At 33.9% G+C, this 18,281-nt stretch overlaps 1 protein-coding gene and 2 long non-coding RNA genes across 6 annotated transcripts in view; 2 read left to right on the top strand and 1 right to left on the bottom strand.

Annotated features, from left to right (window-relative positions):
- Positions 1 to 617: 617 nt before the first annotated feature.
- LOC126915721 (uncharacterized) lies at positions 618 to 2,301 on the top strand. The gene is made up of 2 exons (XR_007710309.1): positions 618 to 1,568; positions 1,652 to 2,301. It is a non-coding gene; the product is annotated as an uncharacterized LOC126915721 (long non-coding RNA).
- Positions 2,302 to 2,815: 514 nt separating this feature from the next.
- The window catches only part of LOC126915693 (probable serine/threonine-protein kinase dyrk2), a 263,932-nt gene continuing 248,466 nt past the window's right edge, over positions 2,816 to 18,281 (top strand). The window contains exon 1 of one of the 3 annotated variants that reach the window (XM_050720604.1): positions 2,816 to 3,183. The gene's annotated coding sequence lies outside the window, so the exon portion shown is untranslated. The remainder of the gene's footprint in view (positions 3,184 to 18,281) is intronic. The other 2 variants (XM_050720602.1, XM_050720603.1) reach the window with 2 other exon arrangements.
- On the bottom strand, positions 8,118 to 10,681 carry LOC126915720 (uncharacterized). 2 transcript variants are annotated; one of them, XR_007710308.1, is made up of 5 exons: positions 10,592 to 10,681; positions 9,877 to 10,133; positions 9,591 to 9,662; positions 8,882 to 9,503; positions 8,118 to 8,561 (listed from the first exon to the last, which is right to left on the bottom strand). It is a non-coding gene; the product is annotated as an uncharacterized LOC126915720 (long non-coding RNA). The 2 variants fall into 2 exon arrangements; XR_007710307.1 differs by lacking the exon at positions 10,592 to 10,681 and having other exon boundaries at positions 9,877 to 10,439.

The following is an 18,281-nucleotide window of genomic DNA, read 5'->3' as shown; positions in this document are numbered from 1 at the left end:
ATGAATGTTAACATGTTCAATATGTAATAATCATAAACTTGTTGCTATAATCCTTAAAAATCTCACTATAATAACAATATTACCCAATTAACCTTCTTTGCACGTAATTCATAAAGTGTTTCTGGTAAAGTTAAAATGGAACATTAATTAATAAAACTGTAACTGTTATGTTATCAATTAAAGCTAATATATCTTATGAATATCTAATAAATATAAAAATTTGTATTAAAAAGTTATATTCTTACAATAAAATATTTTGCACCAATTTTTCGAGCTATGTACGTTTGTATTCGAAAAAGATATTTGAGGTTAATACGTTTAAATTAAAAGTAACAATTTATCCTATATATTATTTCTTGCAGGAATAACATATAGGATCTTCGTAAATAAATTACAGAATGTTGAAATTATAACAATTATAAAAAGTTCATTTATATTATATATGGTTTATTTTATACGTAGTATGTATTTTGATTCAAATTTGATAAATGTATTAATTGAATAAAGTTTGGCAGATGTCGCATTATATATATTTATACATATTATATATGTACATACACATATATAAATTAATAACATAATAAATTAAGGCTTAAATAACAAGATATGTACTTACGTATGCTGATAATTATATTGTATGGGATATAGTCATATTGCAAATGCTAAGAATAATAAAAGCAAATAAATGGTTACAAGATATATATATTTATATACATATTATACATATTATACATTAACAAAACTGATGAAGACTATAATAGGTAATAATTAAAAAGCTTTTAACTACTTTTAAAATAAATATTTAAAATACAGTGTAATTTAATTGTGAATAAAGTCAATAATTTTTCAAATACCACTGTAGAAAAATTAGAGCAATTATACATATATATGTATGTATATATATGTATATACTTTATGAATTCATACAAATTTAACTTACAAATTACATATTACGTTTTAGTCTCATATTTATTTATTTAATTGTAAAAATTATTTTTACAAGGATATAGTATTGTTCACATAATCTATGACGATGATTAACACGTATCAAAGCTCCTGTTTATAGGCCCCTTGTAGCTTGCACCTAACACTTCGTAACCAAGTACAATATCAGGTGCATCACTATTAGGAAAAGAGGTATAATAATAATTACTTAGTAGGAATTATTTGTAATAATTAGATGCTATACATATATGCTGGTAATAATTTCTTGTAAAAATGGTAAAAGATGTTCAGTAAAATTATTCTTATTCCTAAAATTATTTGAAATAAAAGTGACAATCAATGAAACATTATTTTGTTATTGCATCGATCGAAAAATCAAGCAAATGAAACAAATACAATAATAATCCTAATTGTCTTTAATTTCGTGATCAGATCTAGCAACTTGCACTATATCTTTATAGTGCAGAAACTAAATGTACATTTTCTATTACGCAAGTAGCGTGTTATCAGGAGGTATTAGAAGGTCGTCATCGTATTCATGTTCTTCAACACCAATGGTAGTCTAACACTGGTCCGTCGAATTGCAAGGCGGTTACCTCGATTCAACCAGTGCAATAGGATCGGTCGGTATAATACACACTTTTTCCTACATCGATATAAGCTACCAGACCGGTAACAGTCTCTCCTTCTCGCGGGGTGTAAACAGGGCCTATGACGAGTCTGCAAGTGGAAGAAAGAGGGGGTGAGCGGTAGCGCGGGTGAGAGTGTCGACTAAGGACTCCTGGGTAGTGATGTGTGCGACGCCTTATTAGCGATGGGAGCAATACCCTCTTGATCCGTTTTCAATACTCTAACAAACGACTTAAGATCAATTATGAATATCGGCGATAACACTTTAGGAAGCTTTCATATTTGGATGAGTCATTTCAGAAGGTATTGTCTTATTATTTTTTAATTATTTCAACAGCAGTAAATAAGTTTTTCAGAAGACAAACTGGTCAACTGCACTTTTTATTTATTTCTTAATTTCATTACACGAATATTCATGAGCACGACATAAATAATAGTAAACTTTAAGGTAAATTTAAAAGATAGCACTTGTAACACTATCACTTCCCTGAACTTTCCAATTTATGGAGTTGACCAGCGTACTTCTATATATGTATGTATGTTTATTATTCTCCTTCAGATTACAAAGGTTATACAATTCAGTGTAAACGAAAGGAGGCGTTTACGTATTTCTAAATGGTTTAAATATGTATATACTTACATATATTTCTATAGTTTTATTAAGACTAGACTACGGATATTTATGCAGATTCGCATTTTATTAAATAAATAATTACAAAAATAGAATCTATATGCATTCCTACAGCTACAAATTTCCTATAAATGTAAAAAAACCCACATTTTATTTATTATTAATCTAATTCCAATTTTTCTTACAAACATCTTCACTTATTTTAATCGCAAATATCCACATTTAATCGCTACACATTAACTATTATAAACGCTCGAGAATTGTATTTAATGTGATTATAAACGTTATAATGAAATATAATTTACGAACAAGTGTGTACTATTAATATAATTACAATACATTCTGTTCATATTTCAGATTTCTCAAAGATTCATTTATCGAATGACTGGGGAATTAGAAATTCCTGGTGAATCGATCCTATCACTAGGGAGTATGCATGTGTGTACGAATGAGAAGACTTAAGGGACGATACGGCGGTGAATCGAGCCTAAGGGTCGTAGAGTGGGGAAAAGAGGGAAGGGAGAATGGTGGAGGGTCAAAAAATGTGTAGGTGCGCGCGCAGCTGCTTTGTCTCTGTTGTCGCGATCTGGTGGGGGGATGGCCGGACCACGAGGGGCCACAGGGGTCCGTGAGCGGACCATGGCGGACCAAACGCGACTGCATCCTTTCAGTCGGCCGCTGAACCCGCGCGCCGTGCGGTTGTTCGTGTGTGTATTGCACTTGACTTCGATTCATCGCGTATCGTTCTTTTTTTTATTCTCCACTGCGGGACTACGCGTGTGAGGTTTTTCTATTCGCCGGCTATCCATCCGTACCTGCGAAGGTAACAAAGACCGAGGGAAACGGCAAGGCTACAATCCAGAGGAATCTTTCCTGACCAAACCAGGACCACGACACACGCTCACGGATTTTTTGGAGTACGTCTTTAGATTGTTTTCGTGCGCGGGCGTAACGCCGACGTGAAGTTCTTCTGCATGGTAAGTAACACACAAATGTCTTTTATCTTAGAAAAATTGTCGCGTATGCTCTGTTCTTTGTACCGTTTCTAAAGTGTCGCGAACGTGGATTCTTGTCTTCGAAGAATCATATATCGCCTTTCTTATATCGATGTGAATATGCAGATTTTCAATCTTTCATTTAAAAAATGGATTAAATATCTCTTTCTTTTGTACTGAAGTATATAAATTAATATCGAAACTATCGATGACTCGTATAATAAGAGAAAATGAAAGGTATATGAGAAAATAATGTAAAGGAAAGGGAAAGCTTTTATCAAAAGTGCATCGTTGTAAATCTATATAATTACCACGAAAAATTTATCACGTTGATTACTTTGATAATTCTAATATTAAGTCAATAAATGTAATATAACAAATATAATGTCCCATCTTGTGATTTTAAGTATTAAAGAATTGTATATTCGATTGTGAATTTCTATAATTTGTCGAAATGACGTATTCATAATTGGCATAAGAGAGGCACTATGGTCCTTGCCCCGCGATTCTTTCTTGTCGTTCCACGGAAGGATATTTCGTTAGACAATCTAATTTAGTTAAGATGCTACTAACGAACTTGTTTGAAAGAAAGAGAACAAACATTGGGCAAGGTTTTCACACGTGTATGCAATGTAAAATGTATGTAGCTTCGAGATACGGTGAAGTGATGTAATGAAGAGGAAGATAGATGAACACGAGGTAGGTTAGGTTTTCGTTTCTGTGGTTGAAAAACATTTCGCCGCGAAACCGCCACATGTGTTTCCGGTTTCGTGAATTTGTCGCAAGAATGCGACACACGTCAAAAACCAACGAAAGTAACATACTGTTAAGAAAAAAGATATCATATAATACTTTCTTTGTTTCATTTTCTGTTCTGTTTATCGTTCGTTGATTATGATAAACACAGATAAAAATATATTTTATAGAAATAAAATCAAAGGCGGTTCGAGTAAATGTTAGATTGGGGTATATGAAATGTTTCTCCAAATAACTGCACATAGTTTGAAATCGAAACATCATATAATCAAAATAATGTCCATATTGATTCTAGCTTCGGTTAGCTTCATTATTTAAAATCTATAAGAACTATTATCAACTGTAGAATATAAAAATTATCGAAATAAGGTTAGAATATCTTTTAAAATAATTTATGCATTCCTCGATTGATAAATTTATGTTTCTAGTAACTTACATTGCACTTTTCAAAAATTTGATCTGGTATAAAAAGTCACATAAATATTCTGATTATTCATGAGATCCAATAATAAAGTTTCGATATTTCTATCATAAATCTTTTTAACACTCGAAATGCGTAATTTGTAATAAATTTCTTTTTTAATATGGCAATGTTGGTCTGCCTAACTAAAACTAAGAGAACATTTCATGTGCCTCAGTCTAATAATTAAAAGCAAGTCTCCAAAAGAACGTTAAATAAACCGTAATTCTATATAATTTATTAACGAAAAAGGTAAAAGAGAAAAATTATACTCATAATCACACTTCGTGAGACGAAATACAAGCTAAAATGCTAAACGATGTTTGAAACTGAAGTGTGTACTTAATAATAAGGATTCTGTTTTTGTTGTTCTTATGAGTGTATGAATATTGTCGTACGTATATATGTATATTTGAGAGGCGAACGTACAATTGGTACGCTTGCCTGTGTGTATAACACTGGTAGTGCTTTCAGCAACGTAGGGTACGAAATTGTACGTAATTATACCATGTAATCGTAAAGTACTTGGTGTGGTATTCGTGGTGCGTTATAAATACAACGAGTATCTGCTACTGTTTCTTCATTCGCTTAGTCATATTTCTCTTTGTACTCGACAAAAATTATAAAGAAAAAAAGTATACTATCTTTTGTGTCGAGGGATATAAAGCGGAGGTATAATTTGAAGCTTGAATAATATTACATATTGTTGTAATTTCAACTACCAAAGCGTAATATTGTCGTATTCTTATTGACTGGATATTAATATAATCATGCAAAAGGGACCCGATTAACAAAGGATAAATAAATTTTATATCGATAATATCAACTAAGAATCAAAATAATAGGTATCTATTATGATAACAGAAATAGTTAAGATTTATTTTAGAAAAGTTTTAAATTACAAAAATTATTATTGAAATTGGTGAGAGATTTCTACGATTATCGAATGCACAGTTGCTTTATGTTTTCATTTATTTCGCGTTTTATCACGGGAGAAAATGATGGTTGTGGCAAGTTTTCAGGAAGCAATTCTCGTTAGTAGGGAATTTAAAATGACTATATTCGATTACGTTCCGTACCGGCATCTTGCTAATTTCGTAGCGTAATCAAGTGAACAGAAAACGTTTCAATAAGTGTGCTCGTACAGAACGAGTGGTGTGTACCGGGACAGACACAATTGTATACGTTGGACGTGAGAAACGAGTTTTATCGCGGTTTGTTTGTTTTTTCTTTTTTTTTCAAGTCGCGGCAGAAATTCGAAAGTCGAGGCGTAGCAAAGAATAAAAAAAAAGCGATAAACGGCATTTTAAGTTTTTATCTGTTCGAAAACAGCATTCATAATGGGATAATTGCATACCTTTTAATGGAACCTTTTTTGCAAGTCATTATTTGAAAAAATTAAGAGGTTTTATTCTTTGTAATTAATTAAAATCCTCCTTACTATTTGTAATTAATTATAATTCTCCTTACTATCTAAAAAGATTAAAATCTTCTTTAAAAATTTAAATACATATGTAATAAACATTTTAAAAATAAAATATTAGAGAAACAGTAGATATTATGAATTTTGTATGACAATATATTTACTGGAAAATTTCCATTATATTGAGCAAGATTTCAATTTAAAAGTAATTGTTAATTCATCGCTTAAAGAAAATAATTATTTATTTTTAACGAAGAACATATCACTTTAATACAGACCTATTCTTTGCAAGATTTTATTTATCTACTACAGTTAAAGTATCCAATGAAATGTTTTAATCTCGTTATTTCTCGTTTTTTTTCTCCTATCAAGGTTCGACGTTTTATCGATGACTTCGTAATACGTAAACACAATTTATTGTGACATAGTTCCGTTTCGCGAAACAAGAGCTCCCAGAGAGAGAGAGAGAGAGAGAGAGAGAGAGAGAGAGAGAGAGAGAGAAAGAAAGAGTGGTTTCAACGATTATTGAAATTGAGCCATTAGTGAAGGCGATTTTTATTCCAGACCTGAGAACTCTTTGTAATACGTGCGTACCTACGATCGTAAACATTGAAGAGAATACACATTTAAGGATGCTTCGAGTACTTTTCGAATCATTTTCGGTTTTATTTTAGCGCGACGTTATCGTGATTGCTTGAACGTTGTACCGATTTCTGGTTTTACTGCGTGTTCAAACAAGTGTGCTTATGTACAGGCGATAAATTCACCTTTAAATCGCTCGAAAAGAGAAACAAACGATGTAGATAAAAAGCTATGTTAACTATTTATTTTAATGTGTATATTTTCGTTATATTTCGTTATTATTTGAATATATTTTTTCCTACAAATAATTATATTGTAGAACATAATAAAATAATACATATCTCTATAGAAAAAGCTACGAACAGATTGAAAGAACCTCGATGATTTCTGTACACCTATATTCAAAAGACTCTCCCTCGAATATTGATCTGAATTAAGCCCTTCGCTATTTAGTTCGTATTAGGGAGAGTGTGTTATTCAGTTTATTCCTTTCAGTATATAGATCAGCTATAATGAATCAATATTGTATCTAAGGCCATATATACGAGTATAGAGTAAAAATATAGGAATGTATTATAAAAAGCTTTTTGTCCATCTTTTGAGTAAAGAGGTGCAGATACAAGTCGTTCGTTGACCAATGTAATCACGAAACTCGTTACAGAGCTAATGAGATTTCAAAATGTTTTCTATATAATATGTACAGTATATACATGAAAGTTTTCTATACTAAATGTTCAAATACTTTTGCGAACTACTATTAAAGTTAACTATTCACGAAACGATTTCATACACTCAGAGTTGTTTGCTCGCATTAATCTTCATTATAATTCTTGAAGTCATGCACAAATTGAGAAAAACAATATACCATGTGCCAATATTTTTTAAGAGGCTAAATTTGATGAAACGAGGGGGATCTCCGGAAGATCTTGCTTGATCTGGAGTTTGATCTCAGGGCCGACCGTTGAAGGCAATCCCCGAGTTTGTGCCAACTCTCCAACACTAGTGTCGCAGTATGACAATCGATCTCTGTTGGAAACGTGTATATCGAACGCATTTTCAGGTCTCGTTAATCTTCCCTGTCGCGTTCGATGGCTCGGTAAATTTCTACATCGTTCGACATAGAGATGGAAACGAATAATTGGTGTTATTAATTACAATCGATTAGTGAAGATGAATAAGTAAGGGAGAAGTTGAGCGAAAAATCGAATCTTGTAATATTGCAGCGTTCGATTTAGTACTCTTTGTCCTCTTCTAAAACAATCTTCGTTCATTTGGCCATTTCGTCGACAATGGTCGAATGCTTTAATTTAGAAAATTTGTAAATCATATATAAATTATATTATTAACTATAATATTCTTATTTCTCGGAATAATGTGCGAAAAAGCTCGTTGTATGTAAAAAAATTTCGCTCTAAACTTTCCATAAATTAATAAAGATGTTGTATCGCTAATTTTTAAATATGGAGAATAATTTAAGAATAACTTAAAATCGTTGGATCGAGCTGGATGAATCATCCTCTGTAGAGCATAAACTCTTTTCTCTTTTCTCAGATACGATCTGCTAAATCCTTTTAAGCGGTACATAATGATTATAATGCAGATTTTATTGATAATCTACAATAAATCAAGTACGTTAAACCGCTTGTACTTCGATATATCTTTGACGATGAGAGTAATCGATTTCAAAAAGATAAATAAATTAAAAAAGTTCGTCAGATATTTATTCGCCGTTGCAAATTGTTAAAGTGTTCAGTTCTGTTACATCATAATACTCGTAGGAGGGTGACTGCTTGTAACGATGACCTCATTTTTCGTCATCATCTTGGTTTTACGATTTTTCCTGTATACATAATATACAAGGAGAACTACGATTGACCTGGCACTTAAGGACTGTGCACGTTGATAAAAGTAAAAGGCGAAGCCAATATTTAGATTCGTTATCGATTGACCCTCAAACTCGCAGGGCTAGGAATCAGACAGCCGCCATAGGTCTCCCCCTTTGATAAGTCTCCTGCTTGAGCACGATTCCATTGAAACTTTCGAAAATTTCTCATCGTCTAATGACTCTCCATCGTGATTACATTTTCCTTGTTCGATCGTGGTTATTCAGATAAGAAAATGCTGGAAGGTATATTTTACCTGGAACATTGTAATATTTTGTACATTATTTATTCTTCGATCGTGTAATCCGAATTTCTAAAATTTTTAAATTTTAAAAGCATACAGATCTTTTCTATTAAATTATTAGTAACATTAAAATCTTTGTAGAGATTTTTTTTACAAAATTCACTTTCTTTTACAAAATTCAATTTGAATTTGATTAAGACAGGTTTGTAACATATTTAAGTATCGGTCAGAGGTCGATAAATTAATAGTGAAGATTTTGTCACGAAAATGGTTAAATCATTAAAATTTAATTTTATTTACATTTTTCTCAGATCCAAGATTTTGTAACTTACATTCTTTTTGCCTTTGAGCCCGTGTTATTCCTAATATGACATTCTACCAGTTTTAATCGAACCACTTCTTGCTTTCCGGCAATGTTCTTCAATTAAAATTCAATATTGCCACGAATTCAAAGACACGTCGAAGTAAGACGATTCACGAGACACATTCTTTTTTCAAGTAGAAGCTTATCTTCTTCCATGGACTTGTTTTTCAACTTTCAACCGTTGCGTGTATTCTTTTCTTTTTTTTTTCACGGTGGTTCGTGTCAAGTCCTGCAACATTTTGCAAAAATAAATAATGTTCGTAACGCAACGCGACTAGATCTTAAATCTTCGAAACCGGCCTTAAATCTTGATCGTCCCACATGCCTCCATGTTTGTGTGCGCGGAGGCCTGGAACACGAACGAAAAGTGGTGCTCCAATGAAAAAAAGAATCGGTCGCTGGACATCCAGGTAGAAAAATTCGTTTTTTTGAATAATTTATTCCGTATAAAAACGAAAACCCTAGCGATATTCAAATTAACGTGCTTTGAGAAAAAACGAAACCGCAAATTTCCTTTTGGTTTTCTATGCGTGTAGACGCGAAGAAATTAAGCTGTAGTAGGTTATTGTGTTAACAAATATCTACTTTTCCTATAATAATTATTTTTATTACTTTAATATTGCTTTTATAGTACTTTCTCGTATAGTCTTTACTTAGTTTTCTTCTTTATAATTCACCATCCATTTTTATAACGTTCTTGGCTTCATTTTGTTCATTTCAAATTTTGTTAATATTCCATATTTTCAAAACTGCTGAAAAAATTCGAGATTAGTAACTGACATCGCTATTTCATTATCCGATAAATTATTACACCAATTAATAAACTTAATAATATAAATCATAATATCATGGTTATGATATAAATAAAGATATCTTAAATTCTTTCGTACAAACAATGATCTGGTAAATTTTTGAAGAAAGTAAAAAAAAGAATTGTAAGGAAAGAATGCTGAATGCAATTACAGAGATATTTCGCATTCAAGAGGAAACAAATGGGGAAAGTCGACGAGCCTGTTTCATCTCGGATTTGTCAAGCCAGAATACGTTGGCCCTTGCATTCAGCTTTGTGTGGGTCTTTAATTGGCCATATTTTTAACTCCGAGCCGAGGCTGGTTCACAGCGATAATTTTTTCTTTCATTCCCTACGCGTTTCTGTTTCTTCATCGTGAAATTGACTGCCTCGCCACGCATGCTCAACCTCCTAATAAACTGCGAAACAGCTGGAAATTTTGCAAATGGAAATTGATAGAAAAGTATCTTAAAAAGATACTTTTGTCTCCTCTTCTGAATTTCTAATATTTTCTTCTTATTCTTGTCTTTAATAACGTAAGAATATTCGTTAAATCTACTTAACAGTGCAAAAGAGAAACGCACGTAAATAAATACGAATTATGTTATAGCGTAATATTGAAATATTGCATTAAATAAATAAATATTGCAATTTATTTTAATTATCAATCTCAAGTTTGTATCAGCCCGTATTTAATAGAAGTCAATTACTTTGCAGTATACCTAATACCATAATATCATACATATTAATACATAAATAATATTACAATATACGAATATTGCAATTTGTTTTAATTACTCACCAATGATCTCAATAATAACCAATAATTTTTTTGGATTAGTCGTTAAAAGAAAAGAAAGGAAGAAATGAAAATAGCAGAAAACTCACTCTGTTTGCCATTGAGAAGAAGGTAGAGGGAGCCGTGCCAAAAATTCTGAAACGGCGTCTATTTAACCGCCAGCAAACAAGAGGGGCATTGTTCTCGCTTCGGTGGAATCAGTTCCGAGTACCGGTGTATCATTGTCAGTTTGTAAGAAGGTTCCTCTTTCGTATGACTTCACCATGGCATACAAAACCATCCATCTTCCATGATTTATCCCAGTTTCTCGTTAATCGTCAAGTAACCTGGTTAAGATTCTTGCCAAATCTCCATTATAGTTGTGTTTCTTTAATTGATCCCGTAAATGGAATAAGACCTTATTAGGCCAATTATCGATGTTCCAAGTATTTCTTTTTTCGTCGAATACGAATGAGATAACAATTGCTGATGTATTATATTTGTTTATTTTATATACTTAACGCTATGAACTATTCCGTAATGTCAAGAAGTTGTGAGACTGGCAATGGTCAGGTAAAGAAGCAAAATCCTAGTCTTAGCACGGTTAATGCAGCGCTAGTCTGGTCACAATGTCCTATCTATCATTTTCAAACATTTACTACCAAGTATTATGATCAATAATCTATCTGGATATACTATGTACTTTCACATATTATCTGCATTCTGTATATTTTTGCGTCTTTAAGTTTCCCATAAATAAGCGAATATCTCCGGTCTATTTACGACCGACGGTATATTTCGCTTGAATGTGCATCTCGCTGCACACCTGCATCCTGCATCCCTTTCGTCTTGCTATCGATTGCACGACGTCCATGACGTCATATCACGGAGTAGTGACAGTTAGCCCCCTATCGGCCTATCGTCTATCGGTGACCGTACAGTTGTGCAGCGTTTATACGTCTCGTTACCTTGTATCCTCGCAACGTAGGAATCAGAACAGGATCGACACGACGCGACGACGACGCGACGCTTTGATAGGTGTAGAGGTGGGGATGCACGGACAGAATGGTGGGGAGGAGACGAAGCGGGATATTGTCGAGGCGTAACAGATCAAAGTGAAAGTTGAGGCACGACTCGCAAGGAGCAATACGACGGCTGTGCTTTACAGACATTCTTTTTCTATCTTTGTCTTCCTTTCGTTCTTCCCTCGTTGGGACGTATGGAGCGAAGAAGAAAGGAAGAAGAGCCGGAATCACGAGTCAAACCGGAGCCGAAACGATCGTGTGCACGCTTCGTGCCTTTGACTTCTCTCGACGCAACGATTACGCGATTATATCACGGCGTGTCCCGTTTCTTTTAAAAAGGAAAACCTCCCCTCCCTCTGGCCCTCCATGGCCTCTATGTAATATCGGTCGACTATCTCGCTCTCGCTCGTTTGCTAAAGTTTCTCTCTCTGTCTCTCTCATCCAATCGGCGTTGCATCCTTTCGTCACGATTCGTGCTGACGTCCCATCCAGCGAGTGCACTTCCGACCAACTGGTCAACCACTCCACACGCCACTTACGCACTTAGACCCGACGAAAGGGTCCTCACGCCCGTTTCAGAATCTATTTTTATCATCGAGATCTCTCCCCGTGTGTATATCGTCGGTTCGATACCGTTTTGCTTTCTGCTGGTTGTTCTTCATGAGGGCGTGAAACTTTCTCAGTGCTCATTCTCACGTATGCGCGTGTATTTCATATTTATTTTCATATTTCTTTTGATTTTGGATTTTATTTTGGTATTTCAGGTAGATAGTCTTTGGTATTTCTGAATTGCAATGTTTCCTGTGTGTTTATGGATTATGAGCTAGAATTGTTTCTCGAAACTCTTTGACGTAGTCTCTTTCCTCAAAGTTGGAATTTGTTTGAAGTATGCATATGCAATTTCTTTAAGATATTTTACAACTGTTCGAGCTTGTTCAACTGTTGTTAGCTTGAAAGGTAAATAAAAGAATAGGTGGCAGAAGTGCAATTTTTACTCCAATTTCCTTGTTGTTCTCCTCAGGTTCTTCTCAATTGTAGAACCCGAAATGGATGTTATATTTTAATTAATATCACTAAAATATAGATAGTTTTTAAATAGATTTTGGTTTTAATATCTATTCGATATATCCCGTTTTATTCGCGATTTTTTAAATATAGGAGATATCAGGAGAGAAAAGTAAGAGGGAAAAATATTTCAACGAAAGCAATACAGAAGGAAGTATAAATGAAATATGTATTTTGTAGAGTATCGTGTTTCGCAATGCGGTATTTAATTGCTGAATCAGAAATCGTACAGCTGTTGGAGTCAGTGACTCACTAAGACTACGTCCAGATTTGACAGTGACGCGACGCTGCGTGTTCTCGTTTATAACAAATCGGATCTACGTATAAACGCGAGGTCGCCACGAGGAAAGGCACGATTTATTCGAGCGTTTTCAGGATGTCGTTGATTTTGTATTTGAACAGATGTCGCGTCGGCAACGTGATTCCTGGCTACAAATATTTTTATCCTTGTCCAAAGTAAGCAACGTTGAATTATTCGTGCGTGCATCGTTTTCTCAACGAAAAAGCTATTTTTTTTTTGTAACGCGAATTTTTGCAATTCGCGGATTTGATACTTGACGATAAGTAGACAATAAAATGTAGATCTTTTTGTTGTTAATTAATTTTCAAACATTGGCCTCTCATTAAACGAAAGTGGACAGATGGACTTGAATTTAACGAGGTAAATACAAATTGAGGATAATGCTTAATTTGCAGAATGTTTGATTTCTGCTCTTATCTGCCTTATCTTCATTTTTTCTGTCTAAATCTTATCTAGTTTCCCTAGTTTTAATGCAAAGTAAAGTCGTGTCTGCAAACTGCTGCAAGATGTTCTATATGAAATTATTAGAATCGGCTCTGAAATTTCTTGCTCGTATAAATAATACATTAGTATTAATTATTACGATATCTATAAACTAATTTCTCTGCTTAAGTTTCCAGTATTTTCTCATAGACGACCACTCCCAAGATGAAAATATAATTTTATTAAAAATATATATGATCTATTAAATACTTAAATTTAAATACTCTACCTTTGCACGAATATTTGTACAAAATCTGTAAAAGATTCAATTTAACCTAACAGCTATTGACTTGTAATATTATAATAATCAGTCATCCGCTTCATAAAAAAATCCTGCATATGTTTAGTTAATTATAAACAAAATCTTACAACGTTATTATCTTCTCTTATCACAACCAATCTAAATTCTTAATTGCATATATCTTTTTAAAAACTTTACTTTATAATATATTAGATCACCCTATCTGTAAATTATTGTAAGCAAAACTGGGACAATCTGTACAACAATATCTGCAACAACCTCGACCGTTGATCCTTTCACAGGAACGCAATCAACCCAATACTCTACCTACCTAAAAATAGCAACATCAGTATACATTCTAAAGAAAGGGACACCGTTTTGCACGGTGTTTTTATCACGGCATCGACGTTGTCGTTACGTTTGCCGCTGAGAAAAGTGTTCTCATAAGTGGTCGCGTTGCAGAACGAAACAATGGTTGGTATTCGGAGCGCGTGCATTTATTTAAATCGCGGAGAGCAAGTGTTGCTCCTTGCGGACGGAGTGCACAGCGAAGAGGTTAAATATATCTGGCCTGGCCTAACCGTTCCTTCTATCCTCATTCCTTTCGAATGGCCAACCAGCTACTATGCCTGGGTGATTCCACACGAGACAGATTCGATCTCTGTGTATAGTAGGTGGACGTGATATAGCGAGATCGTAAAATAAAGCGTTGAGCATGGGCATTAATCGATTAGGTAACCAATAGCGTTTCTTTGGAGAAAGTGTCATTCAAGAATTTGTATTCTTTTTCCATGGTTCAATTATGCTGAGCAATTTATTCCGAGTATTTCTGATCAGTACGGATCCAACATTACAGTCACACAAAATCGTAAACTTTGATCATTTAACGATTTCTCGATCTCGCTACATCGTTCGCATCTACTGTACTTTGCTTTCCGTGTACTTTGGCTTCCAGCGAAGAAAACTTTGTTGCTTCACGGTCAAACTGTCGATGAGGGATATAAACGATGATGGTTCGATCGAACGCCCTGTCGTTAAGGCTCCGACCACTTTCTTTTTGGCAGATTATAGCAACAAAGTTGCTTGGACTTCTTCGTAATCCTCTTGTAACGACTGCGACCACTTGTAAATGTTCTTTTCTTGATATCATTCGCCTTGATTGAGCTCAAAGTGGAATTATATCGATTCTTAAGTCTCGTTTATGAAGTCCTTCGTCGACTACTTTACGTGAAATTCGGAGATAATTGACTAGAACGAAAACCAGCTGTGGAGTTTGCTGATTTTTTGGTTATTTCTTTAGGGTAGAAGTTATTTTTTAAGATTACTCCTCCAGTTTCATAACGCACTGATTTAATCAGTAAGATTCTATATAATTCATGACATTACATGTTCGTAGAGAAATTGCAGAAATACGTACGTCTGTAATTAAAGATTACTGATTAACGATAGTAATATCAATAGAAATGGGTAGTTCTCTGTGAAGATTCATGATGGACGAAGAAATCAACTTCAGATTATGGTATCGAGATAAAAAACCGACCAGATTTTCGTAATTAATGTTTAAGCGAAACAAGTACCCGCATACAATAATTTATAATATATCAAACCATATAACGTTACGCTAAAATACAAGAGAAACTACAGAAATTATCAGAGACCCAATGTTTAGAAAATAAGATCCTCATATTGAACAAAAGTCATTCTGAAAATTTGAAATTTATTATTACAGAAACCCTAGTAAAATACCAAAGGTGATTTACACGAAAATACGCTTTCACTCATGTGACTGTAATGATATCGTAAATTCAAAGGGGAATTTCACTTTTCATTGCCACTGCGATCTGCGTTAATCGAGATTTATTATACTGCCTTCTGTACTATAGACTCCCCTCTATCGTACCCTGAGAAAATCAGAGTGATTAACGTTGCACAGTATAGCATCGTTCATTAAATATCGAGTTAGCGTGCCTCGTGCGGTTTAATCAGGATAAGGCCGGATTATAAATCAGATTAATCCATCGGTTTGACGGATGTATCGTTAATTTGTTTAATTAACCGACGCCTTGTTGTTACGTTGTTTCGTCGTCTGAATATTTAGGTTGACGAATTATGTGGAATATTTTTGCGTTTAGCCAATAAACTAAATCACACGAAGAAACTATTAGCAAAGGCAAACGTATAATGGCCGGTAAATTGGCTCTGATGTACGGAGCGGTCTGTTCGTGATACTCGTTTCATTTGCAATCTTGCCTCGTCTTTGTCTCAATTCCAAACAAACAGATCGTGAAACGAGAGAAAACGTTTCTTTCAAGATGGATCGATTCGTCATTGGAGAAATAGGGCCACCGATTGCTGCTGGATATCTATCGGTAGCCTTTGCGAAACGTTCGCAAGTTATTAATAAATACGGTGATATTATATCTTTGTAGAGGATGTCGCAATTGTGGAGGTTCTAGGTTAATATAGGTATTACCAATATTACGATAGTGGGTCACGTTTGATAGATGCTATAGTAAGATTTGTAGCAAGATTTTGTTAATTTATAACAAGATAGTAGAAACATGATATTCTACAAATTCTAAAACATCTACAAATGAAGTATTTTATGTAATTTCATACATACGGGAAGGATTTTCAAAGTGGAGTCATTTACAATACAATTGCATTTTTTTACCATTAAATGTAATCTCAAGTTTGGACAAAATATTAGAAATTTGTTTTATTGGTATACATGATTTTTCGTTTTAATTTTATATTAAACATCTTCGTGAAACGTTATAAATTCTTGCTAAAAGTCAAAACATAAAAGTTCCAGGATATCGACAAGATTAAACAAATGTAGAACAACTATTGAATTTAGAGTAATTTACCTGTTATGGCATTGGCAGATTCTTTGCAACCCTTAAAACCTAATGCAGTACGTGCCTATGATTTTGAAACATTCGGTACAACTAACTGTGATACTGATAATACGTATCAATACTGGGAAAGTCATGCCAAGAATAACTTCTCGTGTAGGTATAAGTAACGTAAATGATGATTTGTGGAAAAATAATGACAAGAGATGTACTGTATAACGATCAAGTGGAAGGAGTAGCATACAGACACTAGTGGGTGTACTTACTCACACGAGAAATGTGGGAAGAAAAAAGCAGTACGAAAGTGCAAGTCGTTTGCGTAACGCAAAGTTACTTACGGCGACGTTCATACTGTTTATTGAAAAGATCAACAAGGTGTCTCATATATATTCCCATCACAAATTCTCGTGAACGTGCATCTTGATAATATTTGTTTCCATTGATTAACATTCTAAATAACACAAGCATCGAATACATAATAAATTCATAATTGAATTTAATTCTGTCATTCTATGGTGGCATTATATTTTTACAAATTAAGTTCGTAAGTTAAAGGAAGTCCATCTTCTAATTTATCGATTCGTTAATACCGTTAGATGGAAAATTATATATATAAATAGTATTACCAAGCTTTATTTCAATTCTAAAAAATTTTTCCTGTGAAAAGCTGATAAGAGATTCGTTTCTTCCTGTTTATCGAGATCGAGATCCTATTCGCGAGTCTACTAGAGATAACGTTGATCGTTTATGGAAGAGGTTAACGATGAGATCGTAATGGTTAATGAAACGAGTTTCACGCGGTTTTAAGCAAATGTGGATGCTATTCTAATCAACCTCTTCTCGTGAGCGACGCGAGGTTCAATGAAAGTGTGCTAAAGTAAGTACATACGTTGCACGAGTGTGCCGTCCGAGAAAGAGCAATATTGATTTCACTGACTGCACTTTCATTCACTCGACTTGCTTACATGGAATTAGAGAGACTTCGATTCTCCATCGAGCTAATACTTGATCTATCAGAGTGGCTGAAATGACCAATTCGTAATTTTTCATAGAAATTTTATAAACTTAAAACGGCGCACTTATAAGAATCACCTCAAACTCCTATTATTATATATAAACAAAAAATCATTGCTAATTGAGAGAATCAGTTCCGAATTCCTACTACATTATAAACTTCAGATATACAAGTTGTTTATCTCTAGTTCTACCGTACATTTAATTCTTATCATATGAAAAAAGATGTTTGCATATATACAAATTAAAACCGTAATTAACATCACTTCTTTACCTCTTTAAAAATCTCTTTCTTCGCAGAAAGGTTTTCGAATAGAAAAAAAGTACAATACAAGTACTCTTATAACACGTATTTTTGTATTTTCGATTCCAGACATCTGTTTTATGGTTGAATTTTCGATTGTTATCACTTACTTCCCACGATTTCCCGTCTCACCTCTGCCAGATATCTCTGTTCCCAGCTGGAAAGCCAGAAGGAGGCCAAATAAGTGCAAGGGTTTGCTTCCAGAGGAGCGAGAAGCAACTCAAGTGTCGAATTCGATTCTGTCAGGTTAAATAGCGTTTAAGCTGTCCATACGTTATCTCTTGTTTCTTTTGTTTGTTTTGATAATTTTGTTCATTTGACTGAGGACTGTGTTTCGTCCACTATAACGCGTCATTCGTACAGCGAACAAGTCCTGTTCGTTTTCTCGAATGACTGTACGTTTCGTCCGTACGTGTTCGGTAGAATAACAGGGAAGTAGAAGATGAAGCTTAATTCGTGATACAACTGCAGAAATGGTGATTTTGAAAATAAACTGAGAGCAGAGTAAT

This window comes from Bombus affinis, chromosome 4 (genome assembly GCF_024516045.1).
Source record: "Bombus affinis isolate iyBomAffi1 chromosome 4, iyBomAffi1.2, whole genome shotgun sequence".
Lineage (NCBI taxonomy): Eukaryota > Metazoa > Arthropoda > Insecta > Hymenoptera > Apidae > Bombus > Bombus affinis.
Note: the sequence above shows the minus strand (reverse complement) of the source record. Positions and strands in the feature narration are given on the sequence as shown.